At 43.0% G+C, this 21217-nt stretch overlaps 1 non-coding gene across 1 annotated transcript; it reads right to left on the bottom strand.

Annotated features, from left to right (window-relative positions):
- Positions 1-10551: 10551 nt before the first annotated feature.
- On the bottom strand, positions 10552-10624 carry trnar-acg (transfer RNA arginine (anticodon ACG)). Its single transcript has one exon. It is a non-coding gene; the product is annotated as a tRNA-Arg (tRNA).
- Between the last annotated feature and the right edge of the window lie 10593 nt (positions 10625-21217).

Consider the following 21217-nt stretch of genomic DNA (forward strand, 5'->3'; position numbering starts at 1 on the left):
CTGTTCGCTCATAACCACGTCTGGAATGCGTGACCTTTACACGGGGGAGAAGCAACGCCGCATCCCTTTTCTAAAGAACATTCACATTCAGAAATAAGTCAAGAAATTTGCCATTACTTTCGCTCGCGCTGCTGTCAGCCTGCCCATGTTGCCAAAGAAAGATTCACTCGGCGTCAACATGACAGAACAGCGATCACTTGAAAACACTATTCCACACTCCGTAAGCAAGAACTTCAGTGTTTGCAGTCACCCGATATGCCGATAGTCAAAGGAGCACAAAACACGAAGCGTCAAAAGACAAGATGAGTTGATGGAAAGAGCGTTGAATTGATGAGCACAAAAGTTCAGCTCGTACAATAGGCAACGAAGGTCCCGGCGTCATCATCGCACTTGAAAGGACTGCCTTGCAGACTAAGGGCAGTGGGAGGTTGCTGTTTTGAGATGGAGGCATTGGGATGGTGGGCCGAGATCTATTCTTCTTAAGGAATTCTTCATCGTGAAAGATCGGTCCACAGGTCATCCAAAGAACTTACAAATATTTTTGGACTCAGGGAATCACGTGCTTCCGGAAGGGAGTGAAGTGCTCAAACACATGACATGCCCCCTTGATCTCACATGCACAATTCTGCTGCAACATGCACAGCTACCGTCCACACCAGGCAGTGGGGCTTCAGCAGAATTTGCTACGCCACCTGCAATTACATATCCAGCTGCACACATATACATGGCCCCTCTGTCCTTTTCAGGATCTCAAAAAAAAGCATAGCGTGGTTTTCCTGTAACCTGATTGACCGCATCTCCCTCAGAATGTGCCCCGTTGCATTCATTGCTGAAGCAGGACGGAGGCTAACGGGCATGCCAGAACAGTTAGGCTCAGCGATCTCTCCAAAATATTGTGGTTGTAGTGGAAGAAATATGGTTTAAATTGTACCTTGGTATTTCAAACTCTCTCTAGAATGTTATCCATTTCTATTTTATTTTGACAGGAACTGGCTAATGACACTAGATGAAAAGAGAAGAAAGAAAACACAACGTTTCGGCCGTGGAGCCTTCTTCAGGTGTGAGGGCTCCACGGCTGAAATGTTGTGTTTTCTTTCTTCTCTTTTAAGCATGGAATAGACCTATTACTTGTTCCTTTGCAGCCTACGCATGCTGACACAGCTCCCCACCTGAACTGCTAATGATGCCTGGTAGTTTGTGGTACTTGGGTATTGTCTTATGTTTGCTCAAACTGCATATGTGTGATTGCATATTTTTGGGTATTTTCATATGTCAATATTTAATTCACTGACATTCCTGTATGCTTGGAAGAAAGGTAGATTGGATTTGGCACAGGACGCCTGCCCATATTTGTTGATCATTGTTGGGCTGGAAAAACAATGATAAAAAGTGTATGAAAAAAGCTCTCTCCAATATTTCCCTTCTCTTCGCCATGGTTACACTGCCCGTTCTTTCCGTCTTTTGTCCTTCTACAAAGATTCCAGGGCTCTTTTTCCACCATAATATCAGAATATTTTTTTCTCTTTTAAAGGCTGTAGGTGGGGTGTGATGGACTGTACCACTATCATAGAAGATTTTTTCAGGACACATCGCAGTTCCATAGTAGAATTTATCAATAGTAGAATTCCATAGGACATTATTTACCAACATATTACCCAGTGTGAGACTCTGCCAGTAAACCTCAGAGCATTGAGTTCTCCACTGATAAAGATGGCTGTCTGAAGTCATGAAATCCACTGCTGGGATGCCTGAGAGACAGTAATTGAATCTTGGCTGGAATTAGGCTTTCTATTAGTGTTGATCTTTGGGAATTATGTGGTAAAAAGGGAAAACTCCTTTACTTTAGTCACTTTGAATGTTCAAATGTACAGAACCTGCAAAACTAAGCAATGAAAAAAATCCATCACCACTCTCATGATAGCATAACTCATAGTCTCTGCTGTTATGTAACAATACACACTTTCAATTTTCTTATCGCCTGTCTCCAGAGAGAATGTTGTTAGTGCTGATGACCTTGAATAAGACCTTGTTGACTCTGTAAAACAATCTTCCTCTGCTTAGATTTTCACTCAGATTGATTTTGTTCTCAGATTATTCCTGGCAGGACTGAGTTTCTAGGAAATGAAAAGTGAAAGAAAAAGTACAGAAGATCAGCCCTTGAATATACAACATTGTGCAGTGAGATTGTTAAATGTATTAGCTGCTATCCTGTGCTAGAGCCTGTCGTGGTAAGCAGTGGATGACAGGATCTAGCACAGATACTAATGAAACACTGTTAATGAAAGATAAAACACTTGAGTCTTATTTTAGTTTTCCATTTCCCTTTCATTTGTGATGTACTGTACAACAGGCCACAGAACATGCACAAAAACAGATATGCACACATTCACACCAGGCAATGACAGTCTGCCCAGTCAGAATCTGAGCTGAGGTATCAGAATTCTGAATTCCCTGAATTCTGTCATGGATCATCCACAATAAGGGCAATGTTTGAACACGAGGATCCCCAGGAGAGAGCCTAGTAACATAAATCTTGGAGCAAAAGCAGATGATTAACTTCATAGTTTGTGTGGTTGAGCCAAAGTTGAGCATGAGGATATGTGAGTCACCATTCTTAGAAATGGATCCAACTTCAGACAGGCGTCAAAAGTAAGAGTATACAGTGCTGGGGCAATGACACTTCAATGATCAGAAGGATAACAAGAGTTTTAATGCATTGAAATTGATTTTCTGGTGATGCACACTGTCATGGAACTATTAATTTTTTAAGGATCACTTACTGACGTCAGACAGCTGCCAATTCTCCAGACTGGAAGGATGAACAGTTTATCCCCCTAGGTACCATATTTCCATATTTCGAAGCATTGGAATAATACATGTCATACAGCAACATAAAAACAGGAAGACAAGTATCACAGCCCCTATAATCGGTGTTAGTAACTTAAAAGAAAAACATTCCCCCTGGCCCAAACAGTGATTCTAACCAGGAGAGAAAAGCCGGTGTATCTTTTATGCCTCTCTCTTTATTCACCTTGTCTTTTAGTTCTTTTAAATGCTGAATAGCGAGCGTAAGATTTCCGTAATCATAGTCATTAGCTGGAATATATGTACAACAGGAGTCTCCTACTAAAGCATAGACTCCTCCAGATGCTGCATTTTGAAGGTCCAGCACGAACCTGTTCTGAAGTGCCATTAATCTAACTCCCCTTAATTCTTGTTTGATAGCGTCTAAGCCTTCTAACATGATATTAATAAAAGAGTACATTTCATAAAAAGTCGCATGGGTGAGGCTGTAGAATGAGGCATTAAAGCACATATATAACAAGATGCATTAAATTTCTTTAACTTTACAGTATGATTTATAAATTTATACCACAAATTACTCATATCCCCCTCATTATCAGTTTCATTCAGCCAGTTTGTATACAAAGAGGCTTCGTGTTTAGATTCTTCCTCTTTTGGGGTGGTGACAGGCTTCTACATAAAAAGGAAAAAGGCTGTGCACATCAGTCCCAAGCAGGTTATCCCCATCTGTCCTTGTGGAGACATCACTCCTGCGCTTTGTTCAGTTCGTTTGTGACCTTTTTACAGTGGGAAGCATGAATCCAGGGCACCATTTCTGTGACCTTCACAGCAGTGGCAGTGGTCAGCAGCACCTGGTACAGCCCCCTCCACCTGAGTGAACACCATTTCTTTTTCCTGAAGTCTTTCACCAGAATCCAGTCTCCTTATTCACTCATTAGTTCTTACAGCACAGGTAAATCCCTGTGGGCTGGAGCCCAGCATAATCCTAGGCTTTTTTGGTCAACATTGGTCAACAGATTGGTCAACAACTGGGTAATAACTCTTAGAAAAATCTACACATTGTTCCCCTGCCTCAGCTGTGACGTTTTGTAGAACAATACTAGCTGAAGTTGTAAAATTTCTCTTTGTTCCGTTCCTGCAAAACATCTTATTATGAACAAACAAACCACAATAATCATTTGCATCTAGGGGAATCACTCCCAAGGGTAACCCCCCTTAAAGCTATATTGTTCTACCCATCAGGTTCTGCCACTAGATAAGAGAATCTTTCCCATGAAATCATTTTTTGACCTTCATGATCCCTTCAGGGCGTACAATTAGCACAGAAGCAGCAGCTTTAGTCCACATGTTTTTCAAACAGGATATTAACGATATGATCATAACGAATAATACCAGACCCACAAATATGTATTGAACCAGAGACCCTCTCCATGTTCCTAGCACAGACTGTAGCCATGCACCAATACCCCAATCATCTGGATTGCAGGATTTACGAAGAAAATTATTTTCGCAGTAATTAATTTATTATATTTACTATATTTATTATACAAGTGTAAATTAATTACTGCGAAAATAATTTACTTCGTACACTGTGCAGAGTGCCGTATACTCCTAGTTGCGGCACACACGATACATACAGTAAAAAGCCTCAGGCACTGTGTTAGATGTGTTTTCGACGTTATATATGCGTTTATTAATGTCGTCGATTTTACGGTTGCAATTCGACGTTGATTATACGTCGAGGCGACGTATATATACGTATAGCCGTATTTTCGCCGTGAATATACGTATATGCGACGAATCAATGCCCACTGGGTAAACTCTTGAGCAAACTCTGAACCAGCTCTAAGGAAACTAATCCGATTAGACGTTACTTTGACTCATCTTTTTACGCTCAGTGCTGGATTGCTCAAACTCCAGCTAGGGTTAGGGTTAGCATTCCCACGCTACTTAGACACTTTGTTTACGCTCAGTGCTGGATTTTGGGAACTTCAGGACGAGTGGGAATTTTCTCCTATCTGTCAATTCTGTTTTGTTTTGGAGACTCTTGGGTGCCTATGTTGTACAGTGCAGCGTGAAGGAAACATTTTCCAAAACTGTGTCAGCTCAAAAGTTGTAAGAAAACCTCTCCAGCTGCTTTAACTCTCTTCATTTTTGTCATTTAATGTGACACTCGATGTATAACTGGAGCCTCACATATGCAAATGGTGAGGCTCCAGTTCGACACCACTTTACAGTATCTGACAAAAGCATGGCAGACTGTGCCATGACCGGCAGATAACTTCTGCTTATTTTTACCATATTAAACATTGGAAATCCTCCCAGTTGCATTTGTGACACTTGATTTTGACTCCACCTAAGACACTCTTAAATCTTCAAACACTTTTCTCTTCTCCCGCAACACTCTTGTCTGTCGGCACTATGTGGCAGCGTTGCATGACAACCCATCTCACCACGGAAAGGAACCTAACAGCTTTGGTAAGAGAGGAGAAAAGAACATGGCCCGTACGGGGACCGAACCCATGACCTTGGCGTTATTAGCACCACGCTCTAACCAACTGAGCTAACCGGCCTCACGACAGTGGTCCTCTCTGTGCTGCAAAAAATCGAACTCAGGGAATTTCTTTTGCCCTCCTTTGAATAGAAAGCCGTGTAATTCAGTGTACGGGCTTTCTCGTGCAGTTTCATGGTTCTTGTAACCCAAATCCTACACTGGCCTGAAGTGTCCCCCCATTTCACAGCATTTTTCAGCTGATTTAAAATGTACCTAAAGGAGAAGCATTATTGAAGACCATCAATTACCAAGAGCTTTTGTCAAAGGTTTTGGTGGTCATTTTTAATGACCACAGAGCACTATGACCTCGGTTTTACATCTCAGCCGAAAGACAGCGCCCTTTTACAACACAGCGTCTCCGTCACTATGCTGGGACATTGGGACCCGCACAGACCTCAGGGTGAGCGCCCCCCCGCCGGCACCATTAACACCGCTTCCAGCTGGAAGCTTTGTTTTTCCCTGTAGCTTACCCTCATCCGGGTACTGACCTGGCTCACACCTGCTTAGCTTCAGTGGGTTTTCAGTTGCGAGTTGCAAGGGGATGCAAGTGATGGAGCCGCTCGCTGCAAAAGCCACTGCATTGGCCGGGAATCAAACCCAAGCCTCCCGCGTGGCAGGCAAGAATTCTACCACTGAAACACCAATGCTCAGTGTCTGGGCCTTCAAAAAAGACGCTTTTTTGGTGCTCTGTGCAAAAAGCGTCGACATATGCTTCCAGCTGCAAAATGCCATTCGCGGATGCTGAAGAATTTATTTCAAGGCAGCGGGTACAAGCGATTGGGCGTTTTAAAACCACCAGGAACAGCAAAGAGGCGCGCTTCTTTGCTTGCGCCGGAACACACCGACTGGAGGCGGACAACGTAGTCGGCAGGATTCGAACATGCGCGGGGAGACCCCAATGGATTTCTAGTCCATCGCCTTAACCACTCGGCCACGACTACAGCAAGCCCTGCTGCCGCTGCGTTCTTGCTACAATCTTACCTGGATCGCAAGGCACCGGCGGAAGCCTATTTCAAAGTCGTTCTCCGTTTCAATAAAACATTTCCAAAATACAAGCCTTGCAGACAGACACGCCTCAGAGGACTTAAGGGTGGCTTCATGTCGGAATGATAAAGTCTCCCCGTCCGGACATGAAAATGCCACTTTGTTACACACAAAAAAAGAATCAACAACAGAGAAATGCCCACAAGCATTTGAAAAGCCGCACCACGTCGCACTTGAAATAGCTCTTACATTAGTGGTAGACGCAGGAATCGCCTTTTTATTTACGCTCTTACCAACGCGATGGAAAGCAAAACAAAGCAAAGCAGAGCAAAACAAAACGAACAAACGAAAACCCTCACGTCCCGCACTTGCATATAACGCCGTTACGTGCCCAAGCGGTATTGTATGTCATCCTAGCACTGCACGCCGGTGCGTATGGTATATGGGAACGAGCACACGCCACGAATCGTCTCGAATCACTCCCGACAGCTGTAAGGTGCCTTGAAGCGTGCACCCCCAACATTCTTCTTTGCTCATCTGTGAAAGGTAAACTCTTGAGCAAACTCTGAACCAGCTCTAAGGAAACTAATCCGATTAGATGTTACTTTGACTCATCATTTAAGGGATCCTTGTTAATTGGAGAAATCAATGATTTCGAATGAATTCTGTATGCGTTAAAAGACAGCTATACACAGAAAACATGCAGGACACTGCTCATGATGTTTCCCGAGCCGAAACACAGTGCGTTTTTCCAAGCCATCTGACCAAGCCTGCCCCCTGAAAACTGCAGGAGATCGTGTAAAGACGTTCAAGTTTGTAACTACTGCACGCACAGGAAGCAGAATAAATTCCTCTATTCAAACTGTCAAAGGTTTGCTTTGCGAACGCTGCAGGACATCGCACAATCTCTTTTGAACAGGGACAAACGATTTCTTATGGGGCGCAGTAAGTACAGACGTTTAAAAAGCTCCACTCATGCCAATGATGCAGCATGAAGAAGCGCAACCTAAAGTTTGCATTCCTAGCACTGTTGCAACCTAGCACTGTTGCATTCCCCGCATCAGTAGCTAAGAGAATATAATTTACGACTCTTGTTAATGCAGTTTCAGAAACCAGACTGAAATTTCTCAAGTATATTATTTGAATCCATTTGATGTTGGGCAACAACTATTCTTTCAAGACTTTTAGATTGAAATGGGACCTTTGAGACAGGCCTGTAGTTGTTAAGAACTTGTGGATCCAAATTTGACTTCTTAAGGAGCGGTCTAAGAACCACTACCTTAAATTGATCATGTACGACGCCTGACGCAAGCGATGCATTCATCATACTAATTATAGGTCCTGCCAGTCCTTCGAGGGAATCTTTGACTAGCTGAGTGGGGATGGGATCTAGCAAACAGGTGGTTTACTTTGTCTTACGTCTGTGTTCATGAGTCCACCATAAGAAGAAATCTGAACAGGAGTGGTGATCATGCGAGGTCACCACGGAGGAAACCACTGCTCTCCCCCAAAAAAAAACCACCACTGCCCCTCTCAAGTTTGCTAAAGACGACATGGATGTTCCACAACTCATGGAACAATGTTCTGTGGACAGACGTGACAAAAGTTGAACTTGTTGGTAAATATGCACAGTGTTATGTTTGGAGATAACAAAACACCGCATACCAACTCCAAAACCTCATCCCACCTGGGAAGCATGGCGGAGGCTGTACGGCTTGCAATCATCGAGGGACCGATGAATTCCGAGATGTATCAGGAAATTCTACAGCAGAATGTCAGGGTGTCTGCCTGTGATCTAAAACTCAAAAGACGCTGGGTCTTGCAACATGACAAAAACAAAGGAGTACATCAACAACAGAGTGGCTGAAACAGAAGAAATTCCGTATGTTGGGATGGCCAAGTAAGAGTCCTGACACACACGCTTTCACTCATATGAGCTACACGGCTACCAAGATGATCTCAGGTGCGCCGAGCTGGTACGGAACATATTGAACTGATCGACGGCGAATTGTCTCTCAGACAGGCTTTTCACCTCTAAGCTCCCTGACTGACAGTGATCAGCTAGGTAGTAAAACAGTCAGCTGCTTCTAAGCCTTAAACAGCTGCATCTCGGCGCTTCCACGGAGAGATGATTTGAAAGCCGAACATCGCCCATTGGGAACACCTTACTATCACTAGTTTAAGAGACTCTTAAGGTCTTGCAGAGGTGCCTGTCTAATAGCATGCGCTTTGCAAGCTATAGGTGTTTAGGCTGAGGCAGAATGCCTGTTAACAAAATGTTTTTCTAAAGGGGCCTCGCACTCTTTTCCAAGCAATGGTCACCATCCCCACCGAGTGTCACAATGTAGTCATGTCCTAGGACATCACCTGTTAGTCTCCATTTGTCTGCCACCAACACTTTAGGTTACGGGGCCACAACCGCACCCCGGAGACCAGAGGAGCCGTTGGCGTTCTGGCGGCGCAGATTGGGCTGAAGGTGGGGCGCTTGAATCTCGCTGTTGGAGGCCGTCTGAAACTGACCCAAGCCTTTCCCTTGAATTAAATGTAAATAAGAAATGAACCCCAGATGCACATGGAATCAATCACGTGTTTCCTTTGAGCCGTTTCAGAGACTGCTCCAGAGTTTACCTTGCACAGATGCGCAAAGATTAATGATGGGGGTGCACGCTTCCAGGCGTCTTACAACTGTAGGGACTGATTAGAGACAATTCGTAGCTTGTGCTCATTTCCCTCTATTCCCCGTGTTGCAGTGGTAGGATGACTTAAATTCCTGCTTCGACACGTAACGGGATTATAATCAAGTGCAGGAGCTGAGGGCTTTAGTTTTGTTTCGTTTTCCATGGCGTTCGTAAGTGCGCAAATCAAAGGCAATTCCTGCGTCTAACACGAATGCTTTTGAAAGTGCAGTGTGGTGCAGCTTGTAAAATCCTTGTCCACATTTTTGGTTCGTTGATGTTTTTTCTGTCTGCCAAAGTTGCATTTTGACATCCGGACTGGGGGACTTTATCATTTGAACGTGAAGCCAGCCTTAAACCCTCTGAGGCGTGTCTGTCTGCCGGCACGAATCTTGTGAAAGGTATTTTTTTTAACGGAGAGCAACTTTAAAAAGGTTTCCGCAGCCACCTCGCAGTCCGTGTTTGATTATAGGAGGAATGCGGCGGCGGGGAGCCCGCATTTGTCGTGCTCGAGTGGTTAAGGCGATGGGCTCGAAATGCGTTGGGGCTTCCCCGCGCAGGTTCGAAACCTGCCGACTCCGGCGTCTGCCGCACGTCACCTTGTGCCTGCGCGGCAGAGGCGGAGTGCCGCTTCTCCTTTCCTGGTACTATAAAAACGCTAAATCGCTTGGCCCCGCTGCCATGGAAAGCAATTCTTCAGATAACCACACATTTTGCGTTCGCACCTCTGGTGCTCTACTTATGCCTTTGAAAACCTAATGAATAAAGCTGTAAGAACCGACACGATGTGTAGGTGCTCTTAAAGCACGCAGTAAAGAACTGTTAACAGCAAGGGTTTCAGTGGGTTAACTGAGGAGAAGGCGTGATCGCTAATTGTTGACTTTTTATTTGGTGTTAGAAACACTCTTACTGTGCATGACGTGCAACAAATGTAACCACAGAAATTGCATCACGCTTTCATGTATGCTATTGCACACACCAACGTTGCCTAGATAGAAAACCGAAATAGCCGTGGGTTTGCTTGCTGGTCTGAAGGATCTCTCTTCGAATCTCTATCATTTGTCAATGGAAGTAAAAGGCGCTGCAATCTGATACGTTCAGAATCAAACCCGCAGCTGTTGTTCGACTTTATTTCTTGACTAATTACAACTGAGTGTCGCATGAGCAGTTACATAAACTTGTCTGGTATATTTGAACACAAATGCCGTTCTTCAATTAAAACTAACAGTACATTGTCAGTGACATTCAGTTCTATACAAACAAGAGACAGACGAGAATATTTCTACCGTTCATGTGGACTACGTGTTGACTTACTGATCGGAATAATTGAAAGGTTCGGGCTCATAGCCGATGCAGTGCGTGCTAATTAGAACAGCAACGCTGAGCTCTCAGCACCGTACTGAGCCCAGGTGTTTTTCTAAAGCTGTCAGGTGCAGTTCATTTACATGAAGGAAATCTCTTACTGGGTACGATTACAATGCAGTAAGTAGCATAGACTACTTAGGGAGTAGCGCGATGCGTTTAAAAACGACCCGAGCCAGGCAGGAGTCGAACCTGCAATCTCTTGATCCGTAGTCAGACGCGTTATCCATTGCGCCACTGGCCCTGGTGTGACACTACAGGACTGTAACCCAGTGAGATCAGCACTGCAACTAGTAAAATATTACCCCCGGTCCATTCTTTTCCAAAAGTGAGAAACACCTGTTTTCTACATTTTGTCTGTTTTAAAACCATATCTCATTAAACCAAACCAAGAGTTTGTCTTTTGCACTGATATTCTGATTCATTTCGATTTCAAAGAAAAAAAAAACATTATCTTCCAAAGCATCATAAAATTGTCCATTCTTCCAGACTCTACTTCTCTCTTGTAGTAGTACAGCAGACCTTTCCAGGTGAGCAGATCACAGAGTCCGAAATATGCTTCCTCCATCAAGCAAAGTACCAGAACATGACTCTGTCTTCATAAAAGCGCCCCTGTAATAAAGAAATTAAATCTGAAATCAAGAGGGAAGTTTCCTACTGAAGTTCAAGAAGTCATCAATTTTAACCTAGCAACACATTAAAGGCTGCATCTATACAAGTACGATTCTAGAAATGCTCACCAGATTACGTTTTAAGAAGGAACTGCGCCTCAGGTTCCGCCGAGATCTTAACTTGGATGGCAGGATTCAGAGTCCGGAGTGCGGACTGATGGCGCACAGAGGGTCCACATACTGTGGATCCCTCAGTTTTCTTCCGCGTGTTTAAACCGCCAGCGTGTGACTCCCCTGTCCCCGTGACCTCATTGCTCTGCTCTCGCCTCTGTGCAGCTGAGCCCAACTCATGGTAAAGTGGAAAACAATATGCCCTCAAAGTGGGATTTACTCTGGATCGAGGAAAGATGTCACCTTTTTATCGTTGAACAGGATGTATGTGATGTGGCGACTAGGTTCAATTTTGTATCCTTTTAAAAGATTAAGGACTGGGGTGAGCGTGATTTACAACCCTTTCAGCTAAGAACCCGACATGAGCACCGTTTAAGCTGCATAGACTCGGTCGTTTAACTCTTCTCCATTAGCAGGGTTAAGGTTAAAGAAAAAAAACATTGCTGACTTCTTTTTTTTTGCCAGCCGCTAGCGCTGATTAGCAATGTTTGTATTTCATGTTTTGCAAGTTGCATCCATTTTAAGAAAAACAAGTCGCGTTAAAGACAGGAAATGAATACTTGCATTTAATTAAGTCTAGCCGTAGGCGGTTGTCTGTAAGGACCAGTTCTGTTCAAGAAGACAGAACAAAGAAGGCACCACTGGGATTCGGACTCAGGATCTCCTGTTTAAGAGACAGGTGCTTTAAGCAACTAAGCCACGGCACCCCGGGAGCGCTGTCCTTTTGCAGCCACTTGGACACACCACTCAGACACATCTGCATTCGGTGTGTGCTCCGCCTGCTCGCTGAGCAAGTTGCCACCTTTACATACAATAGCAACATCGACACCAAGAGAAAGGATGACAAATGGCTTTTATCTGGAACTTTTCACGTCCAAGGAGCTCAATGTGCTTTCTGTGTACAACAGGGCCTCTGAACTCCACACTGGCCACTGAACCACAGCAGTGGCGTGCTGGCTTGACATCTCCCAAGGAAAATGTTGAAATCGCATGTGGAACAGGAAAATGACCCTCGAGTATGAGGGAAAAAAATGAAAAAGATCATCTGGAGCGCGCTAGCTCATGTCCGGACAGTCCAGTTTCCCCGACGAGGCGATGGCGATGGAGTGCTAATCCATTGTGCTCTGCACGCATGGGTTCAAATCCCATCCTAGTCGCTCTCCATGTCTGACACGTGTGCCTGTTCGACATTGGCCCTCCTGTCGTTTGCTCCGGTACTAGAGCCGAACATTTTCTAGCGGTGGCTGAACATGGTATAGTAGGTTAACGTCGGTATCGAGCAGTAACAGTAACAGTATTTACGTGCCGCTGCTGCCAAGTGGCTCTGGGTTGAGACTGCGTTTTCACTTACTTGCAACGCAAAAGGAGAAAGCGATTTTTGACAGTCTCTCGAGAGCCTGCGCTAGGTGTTTAGGCATAGACTTTGTCAGTTCCCCCTGGCATGATGGCCTCTCAAATAGCTTGTGATTCCTCTAGACGTTTATACAGTAGAAGCCTGCTTCGTGGCTTAAATCCAAGCTAAGGAAACGAGTTAGAGGTCTGTTACGACCCCAAGTGTCTAGGGGTAAAGGGGTGTATCATTTAGGATAATTCTTTTGGAAGCAGGGGGATTCTGGTGAGGGACTAGTAAGCGTGATAAGGGTAAGGAACTAGAGTGGTGCCAAAGAAAAGAAAATAAACAAAATGGAGCTGGCTAGGACAGTGAGGGAAAGCTAATCTGACTACAAAAGAAAACCCGAAACACACGGTCTTCGGCGTCTTCAACACCCTAGCTAACCTGCACTGACTACCCAAAACCATACAAGACAAATGGCACTCACCCGTACTAAACTAGTGTACTAATACAAAGTCAACTAAGTGTGTAAGTGTACCCAACAACCTAAACTAACCTTATATACAAAAGTTCACACAAAAACACAAGTGAACCAGGAATACAAATAAGGGAAAACAAGAGTAATAAACAGGAGCAGGGTACAAAAGAACACAAAAGTTGAACATGTAACACTGGGGCAAGGGAATGACAAAACAAGGAAGAACACACAAACAAATGAAAGAACAAAGAAACTAATGTAAACCAACAAAACAACAAAGCCGAAGCTATACCAAAATACACAAACACAAAGCAAAACAAACCAACAAACGAAGCCGAAGCAATAACAAGAAGCAAAGCGAAGCAAAGCGAAAACCAAAACCAAACGGGACCGAAGTCAAACGAAAGGCCTCTTCTTTCTGAAAGCCTCCATGTTATATAGTGAATAAGATGTGTTCTGATTGGCTGAGGGCTGTTTGATGATGACATCATATTGAAACTGTGGTGTGATGGTTGACATTGTTTGACATAACAGAAAAAACACACACAGAACACACACTGGGACGTAACACCCCCACCCATAAAAACAAACATCTAATGTTTGGACAATGAAGACAAAACCAATCAAACAATATGCTATACTCTACCCCCAGCCAGGTCATTTCCAAGAATAAGAGTTACTCCATTAACAGGTAGCGAAGGACATACCCCAACTCTAACAAATCCAGTAACTAAACCACATTGTAGATGTACACAGTGTAAAGGCACTTTCATAAAACCCATTTCGATGCCTTGAACTAATACACTCGAACCACAGAAAGATTTATCAGACAAAGGCAGTGCATCCACAACAATAAATGACTGGGCTGCTCCACTATCTCTAAATATTTGAATTGTTTTCTGGTCTTCTGGTTTACCTTGTAGCGGCGAGGCTTATTAATAAGAAATAATTAAGTGTTTCTGAGCTTTCCCAAATTATTTCTCTGTTCATCTCTGTGGTGCAGCCACAGAGAAACTATTCATGCAAGCTGATATAAGGTTTGATTAGGACAGCTCCCAAAGGGGGATGCACTTAGCTAAGCCTGGCTATCATGATCAATGGTCATCCATTGGTGCCTATCTGTCTAGGGAGTGCCAGTTGGACATCTGGACTGCATTCCTAAGTGTCAGGAGTAAGTGACTCATATCTCACCTTGATCAACCAATCAGGGACTGGTAGGGCCGAGTAACCCACATGGGACTCTGATGCCCATGGAACTTTCAACCAATCAATGAGCTGAAGTTCCTCCAGGTAAAAACAGGCAACACAGAGAGCCTGAGAGATTCAACAAGATTCGGCTTCAGTAAGATTCAGTAAGATTCTGGAGAGGATTCTGTGGACTGTTCTAAAGGGAATTCAAAGGAGAATTCCAGGGCAGGACGGCCCAGGAGCAGAAGGATCCCAAGGGCAGGACATTCTCGCAGCGCGCCTCCTGACCATCCTGAGACTCAGCCCGGACAACCACGGAACGGCCAGTGTGTCCGAGTGCCAGAACTTTCCTTTGTTCTAAGAGTCTAGAGCGGAGGTTGCCAGAGACTAACCAGAGGATCCACTCGAGGTTAGCACCAGCAGCAAGCCTCGTGAACAGGTCGGAACTGTGGACAGCTGAATCACTATTCAGAACTAGCTCTTCATCAGGAACGAACAGGTCCTCTTCCTGACTTGCTGGGACCCACAGTCATCTTTTCTCCTGTGCACAAACTTTGCTAGTTAAAGCCAACAGTGAGCATCAGCAGCGCATCGTTGCAAGCCGCACATCACAGCCTGGCACCGAGCCAGAGAGCGCGGATTTGACAGCAACAGCCTGCAACTGTTTCTTTGTGCCCGCAGGAGATCTGAATCCCCAGAAATTGGATGAGTATTCAACTTCAATGCATTACAGCTCGAGAATTCAATTGTTATCCCAACCAGTTGATATCAATTTATTTCCTAAGAGTTATGTACTTGTTTTGAGTATCTAATGTAGAAGTTGTAACCAAGTTCAATTACGAAACGGTATAAATGAATGATATACTGAACGTATGTCCTCTTGATATGTGTAACACTTAGTAACTGACTGAATATATACCTTTTGTATTCTGATAACCCTCTCGATAAGATCTGTTAGGTTTACATGCATATTCTATGTATTAATAAATGTATCCTCGTGTATTAGTACCTGTGTGTGTGCGTTGTTTGAGTTATGTCGCATGGTTGGATTCTAAAGCCATCAAAAGAATCAACTTTGTGATTTACTGCTACAATTAATAATTGTCTCAGTAAATGCCCAAACCCTACAGAACTGGTGCCTTCAGAGAGCCACTATGATTACATATTTGGCGTCCCTGAGCCGGTTTTCTTACAACCTGTTAGCGAAATGAATCCTTCCATAATAAATGGTTCATAACTAGGGTCAGGGAGACTGTTTTCACTAGACAAAGGAATAGCAGAACGGGAAACAGTCTTAACAAACCCAGCACTCTTAGGATGTTGCTGTTGCTGCTGCTTATGTTTTAGGGCCAAACAATCTGCAATTATATGACCTCTCTTGTGACAATAAAAACATTCACGCTCCTCTTTAAGACGTGAGGAACTAGTTTTTACTGAGGGAGACTGAGACTGGGAACTTAGAGTAGACAAAGTCTTCTCCGCACGCACAGACATGAAAACATTCTTATGAGTGAGCACGAACTCATCTGCCAAAACAGCGGCTTGCGATAAAGTAGTTACTTTTTGCTCATTCAAATACACAACAATGCGTTCAGGCAAACAGTTCTTAAATTCCTCTAAGAGCATTAACTCACGCAATGAGTTAAAGTCACTCACTTTACTGGCTACAACCCATTTATCAAAGAGAGTGCCCTTCTCTCTAGCAAATTCAACAAATGTCTGGTCTGACACTTTACGATGATTTCTGAAGCGTTGTCTATATGCCTCAGGAACTAATTCATAAGCCCGTAAGATAGCAGCTTTCACAGTATTGTAATTCAAACTTTCTTCTAAAGAAAGTGTAGAACAAACTTCCTGAGCTTTGCCCACTAATCTACACTGCAAAAGCAGTGACCAAACCTCCTTAGGCCAACGAAGTGATGTGGCAATTCGCTCGAATGCACCAAAGTACGAATCAACTTCCGTCTCCCTAAACAGAGGTACTAAAGCAATGTGCTTACTTACATCAAAGGTGGTAGAGAGTGGATCTTGCAAAGGAGACATGCTAGAGGCCTCGGAGTGGGTCGGCTGCACAGCAGGAGCATTCTTTCGTGCTTCTAGCTCAAGCTGTCGGAGCTTAACCTCTTTCTCCGCCTTGATCTCCATCTTACGAATTGCAAGGCGCAATTCAAATTCTGCCTGGCGTACTTGGGCTTTTTCCTGCGCCTCCATGTGCAAGCGGGCCAAATGAACTTTCAGGCGAGTATCGCTTTTTGACCCGGTGGAGACCGGAGAGAACGGTTCAAAGGGAGGCAAGGTGGCCTTGACCTCAGCCTCCACTAAGTCTTCAGCCACCCCCTGCACCTCGTCCTGTTCTTCCACCACCATAGCAGGTTTAGCACCAGCCCCAGGAGAACCGGCGTACCTGCTCGTTAATGCAATGACCTCTAACTCTACCAATCTATCCATCACAGGTCTCTTGACGTCCCTTTTAAGAGCTTGCGTCGAAACCTGAATCTGGAAGTAATCAGCAATTTGGAGCAATTCGTCCTTCCTACACTTATCCAGCTGCTCAAAGGAAGGTTCCTCCACAAACTTTCGCAAATCAAAAGTAGCCATAACTACAGTACCTTGCCAAAACACAATCCACAAATCAAAATCCTGTACCAACACCAAAATTCTGCAACACAAAAAAAAATCCTTAGGACGGGAATTTGATATCCCGGACGAGCCCCCAATAATGTTACGACCCCAAGTGTCTAGGGGAAAAGGGGTGTAACATTTAGGATAATTCTTTTGGAAGCAGATGGGTTTTGGTGAGGGACTAGGAAGCGTGATAAGGGTAAGGAACTAGAGTTTTGCCAAAGAAAAGAAAATAACAAACAAAATGGAGCTGGCTAGGACAGTGAGGGAAAGCTAATCTGACTACAAAAGAAAAACCAGAAACACACGGTCTTCTGCGTCTTCAACACCCTAGTTAACCTGCACTGACTACCCAAAACCATACAAGACAAATGGCACTCACCCGTACTAAACTAGTGTACTAATACAAAATTAACTAAGTGTGTAAGTGTACCCAACAACCTAAACTAACCTTATATACAAAAGTTCACACAAAAATACAAGTGAACCAGGAATACAAATAAGGAAAAACAAGAGTAATCAACAGGACAGGGTACAAAAGAACACATAAGTTGAACATGTAACACCTGGGCAAGGTAAAGACAAATCATGGATGAACACACAAACAAACGAAAGTACAAAGAAACTAACGTAAAACCAACAAAACAACAAAGCCGAAGCTATACGAAAATACACAAACACAAAGCAATACAAACCAACAAACGAAGCCGAAGCAATAACAAGAAGCGAAGCGAAGCGAAGCGAAGCGAAAACCAAAACCAAACAGGACCAAAGTCAAACAAAAGGCCTTTTCTTTCTGAAAGCCTCCATGTTATATAGTGAATAAAATATGTTCTGATTGGCTGAAGGCTGATTGATGATGACATCATATTGAAACAGTGGTGTGATGGTTGGCCAATGGGGAAGGGAGAACAATCAAGGGTCAGCAGTGTGGACATAACAGAAAAACACACAGAACACACACTGGGACGTAACAGTGCCGGCGGGGGGGCGCTCACCCTGAGGTCTGTGCAGGTCCCAATGCCCCAGCATAGTGACGGAGAAGCTGTGTTATAAAAGGGTGCTGTCCTTTGGATGAGATGTAAAACCGAGGTCACAGCGCTCTGTGGTCATTAAAAATGACCACCAAAACCTTTGACAAAAGCTCTTGGTAATTGATGGTCTTCAATAATGCTCCTCCTTTAGGTACATTTTAAATCAGCTGAAGAATGCTGTGAAATGGGGGGGCACTTCAGGCCAGTGTAGGATTTGGGTTACAAGAACCATGAAACTGCATGAGAAAGCCCGTACACTGAATTACACAGCTTTCTATTCAAAGGAGGACAAAAGAAATTCCCTGAGTTCGATTTTTTGCAGCACAGAGAGGACCACTGTTGTGAGGCTGGTTAGCTCAGTGGGTTAAAGCGTGGTGCTAGTGACGCCAAGGTTGTGGGTTCGAGCCCTGTACGGGCCAGGTCCATTTCTCCTCTCTTACCAAAGCTGTTAGGTTCCTTTCCGTGGTGAGATGGGTTGTCATGCAACACTGCCACATAGTGCCGACAGACAATTAAATGACAAAAATGAAGAGAGTTAAAGCAGCTGGAGAGGTTCTCTTACAACTTTTGAGCTGACACAGTTTTGGAAAATGTTTCCTTCACGCTGCACTGTACCACATAGGCAGCCAAGAGTCTCCAAAACAAAACAGAATTGACAGTCATATAATGTCCATTAACCCCGGTTTTAAACGCAGCATCATGTCAGCCATCATAAGAATATGAGTCCAATATTTTAGAATATAGTCAGAATGACTTCTAACCTTACCTGTGGTGTCTTTAATCCCTATTGCTCAATGCATGGTGTACGTACTGCATACATGTGTCTTGAGAATGAGGAATGGGCCCCTGAGACAGTCATTTACCTGTTTCACAAATGATCGTATTTTACTAGAGATTCTGTTTGGGATTCAGATGTGCATTCGGACAGCAATCCCTTTCAAGAAATGATACGTTCTGGATGAGGTCAGTGGTGCTGGAACACTGTATTTAGGATGTGTTTGCAGTGATTGTGTGTCCCCTGCTTCAACGCAGTGATATATAGATGTGCTCCTGTAATTTATTGGTACATGCCCAGGGCAGTAAGCAGTCTGAGGATTTATTTCCAGACGGCATAGAGCAGTGAAGCAGTGAAGTAGTGCAACACACTGGATCATTATATTATTAGAATCTATTCTACTTAAATTATTACATTATACACAATTTGAGTTCATTTTAAAAAGTAAAAGGTAATGAAAGGAATGCATTTTCATAAGAAAGATAATACCGATATGCATGTGATAATCTTCCTTATATCATGTAGTGCGTCATTTGGACACTTTGTGGGCTTGAAATACAAAGAAAATCATGTTCTATGATACAAGATAAATACAAAACTTAAGCTTTTATTTTAATTAGATTTGTTTATAAAGCATAAGCAATCATTTATTACATTAATATATCTGAAAATAACATTTTAGCATCATATTATTACATACAGGTCTCTAGCTTCAACACAGTGCTATATATATATGCTCAGTGATTTATTGGTACATGCCCAGGGCAACAATCAGAATGAGGATTGATTTCCAGACGGGCTACAGGTAGTGTTGTGAAATACTTCAACACACTGGATCGCAGATTTAGACCCCCTGCACTCTTACTCCTTAAAAACCAAGGAAATGAAGATATGTAGCAATCACATTGTAACAGGGGTGACAGTGACTTAATGCTTATACTAGTGGACTTCTGGTACCTTTAGGGTACGGTGTTCCCTGAAGGGCTCTCAAACCCCGCATTTCAGATGCCTAGCTGTATCGCTGATGTGTTGCACCTCAGAATCACTTTTAAACCTTACCTCTGGTATCTTTAATCCCTATTGCTCAACGCATGGTGAAAGTATTGCATAAATGTGTCTGAAAATGAGCAATGGGCACCTGAGAGACTCATTTGCCTGTTTCACAAATGATCATATTTGACTAGAGATTCTGTTTGGGATTCAGTTGTGCATTCTGACAGCAATCCCTTTCAAAAAACGATACATTCTGGATGAGGTCAAAGGTGCAGGAACACTGTATTTAGGATGTGTTTGCTCTTATTCTGTGTCTCTAGCTTCAACACAGTGATATATATATATATGCTCACTGATTTTTTGGTACATGCCCAGGGCAATAATCATTATGAGGATTTATTTCCAAATGTGCTAGGGTTAGTGTTGTGAAATACTTCAACACACTGGATCGCAGGTTTAAACCCCCTGCACTCTTACTCCTTAAAAACCAACAAATGCAGATATGTAGCAATCATATTGTCGCAGACACTCATTTGCCTGTTTCACAAATGATCATATTTTACTAGAGATTATGTTTGGGATACGGGTGTGCATTCTGACAGCAATCTCTTTCAAAAAATGATTTTACCTTATCGCGGCATTGCCATTCTTGCCTCTTTGGACAATATCTCCATCTTGTGGTCGTTGTTGGTAATGTCTAGACAATATCTCCATCCTGTGGTCGTTGTTGGTAATGTCTTCTTATGCCCTTTTTTTATTTCAATTCTCTATTAGTTGATTCTAGAATCTCTACAATGGAGTTGAAAACATCAGTTTTATAGCAGACAATATGACATTATTTATAGTCCAATTAGAAACTTATTACCCTGTTTTTAACATAATAACACATTAAAATTGATTAAAACTAAGTTTGGAACACCAGGGAACATAACAAATGATTTTAGGAAAACCATGAGGTTCTCTGTGTCCGATGCCTGCAAGGGGAGAAAGCTAGAATCCTTTGATTTTTTCAAAATTTGAAAATAAACATCATTTAACAACAGCTTTCATTCCTAGGAGTGAAAAACAACCATTTTGAAGACATATTAGTTTCTAAAACACTACAATAAAGTTAAAAACATCCGTTTTATGTTACATTATTTTGTGTGAAATTTGTCATTTTTTGCACTATTTTTAATAAAATCTCTAATTAAAAGTGATTAAAATTAAGTTTGGAACAACAAGGAACACAAAAAAAAAAGATTTTAAGGAAAAAAATGATGTCTTCTGTGCCAGGTGCCTGCAAGGGGAGAAAGCTAGAATCCTACCCAGGCTCCTGGAGCTCTGTCCTGGCTAAAGGAGGGTGAATCCATCCCCTTCAAAGCTCCATGAAAAAATGATATTTTTAAATTTGAAAAAAAACATTATAGAACAACATCTCTTGGTCCACAGAGTGCAAAAATCCAACTTTGAAGAAAATCCATTGACTGATCCCCGAATTCTGAAGTTTCTTCGCATGATATAGGGCTTGCAACCACTTTCTGGAAAATGATAAAAATGCCAAAAATGAAAAAAAAGTTATCAATTCTAGAGCCTAAGAGGAAAACAAGACACATGTATATCTCCAAAAAATGTTATGTGCTTCAGAAGAGC

Source organism: Lepisosteus oculatus, unplaced genomic scaffold, assembly GCF_040954835.1.
Source record: "Lepisosteus oculatus isolate fLepOcu1 unplaced genomic scaffold, fLepOcu1.hap2 HAP2_SCAFFOLD_52, whole genome shotgun sequence".
In the NCBI taxonomy this organism is placed as follows: domain Eukaryota; kingdom Metazoa; phylum Chordata; class Actinopteri; order Semionotiformes; family Lepisosteidae; genus Lepisosteus; species Lepisosteus oculatus.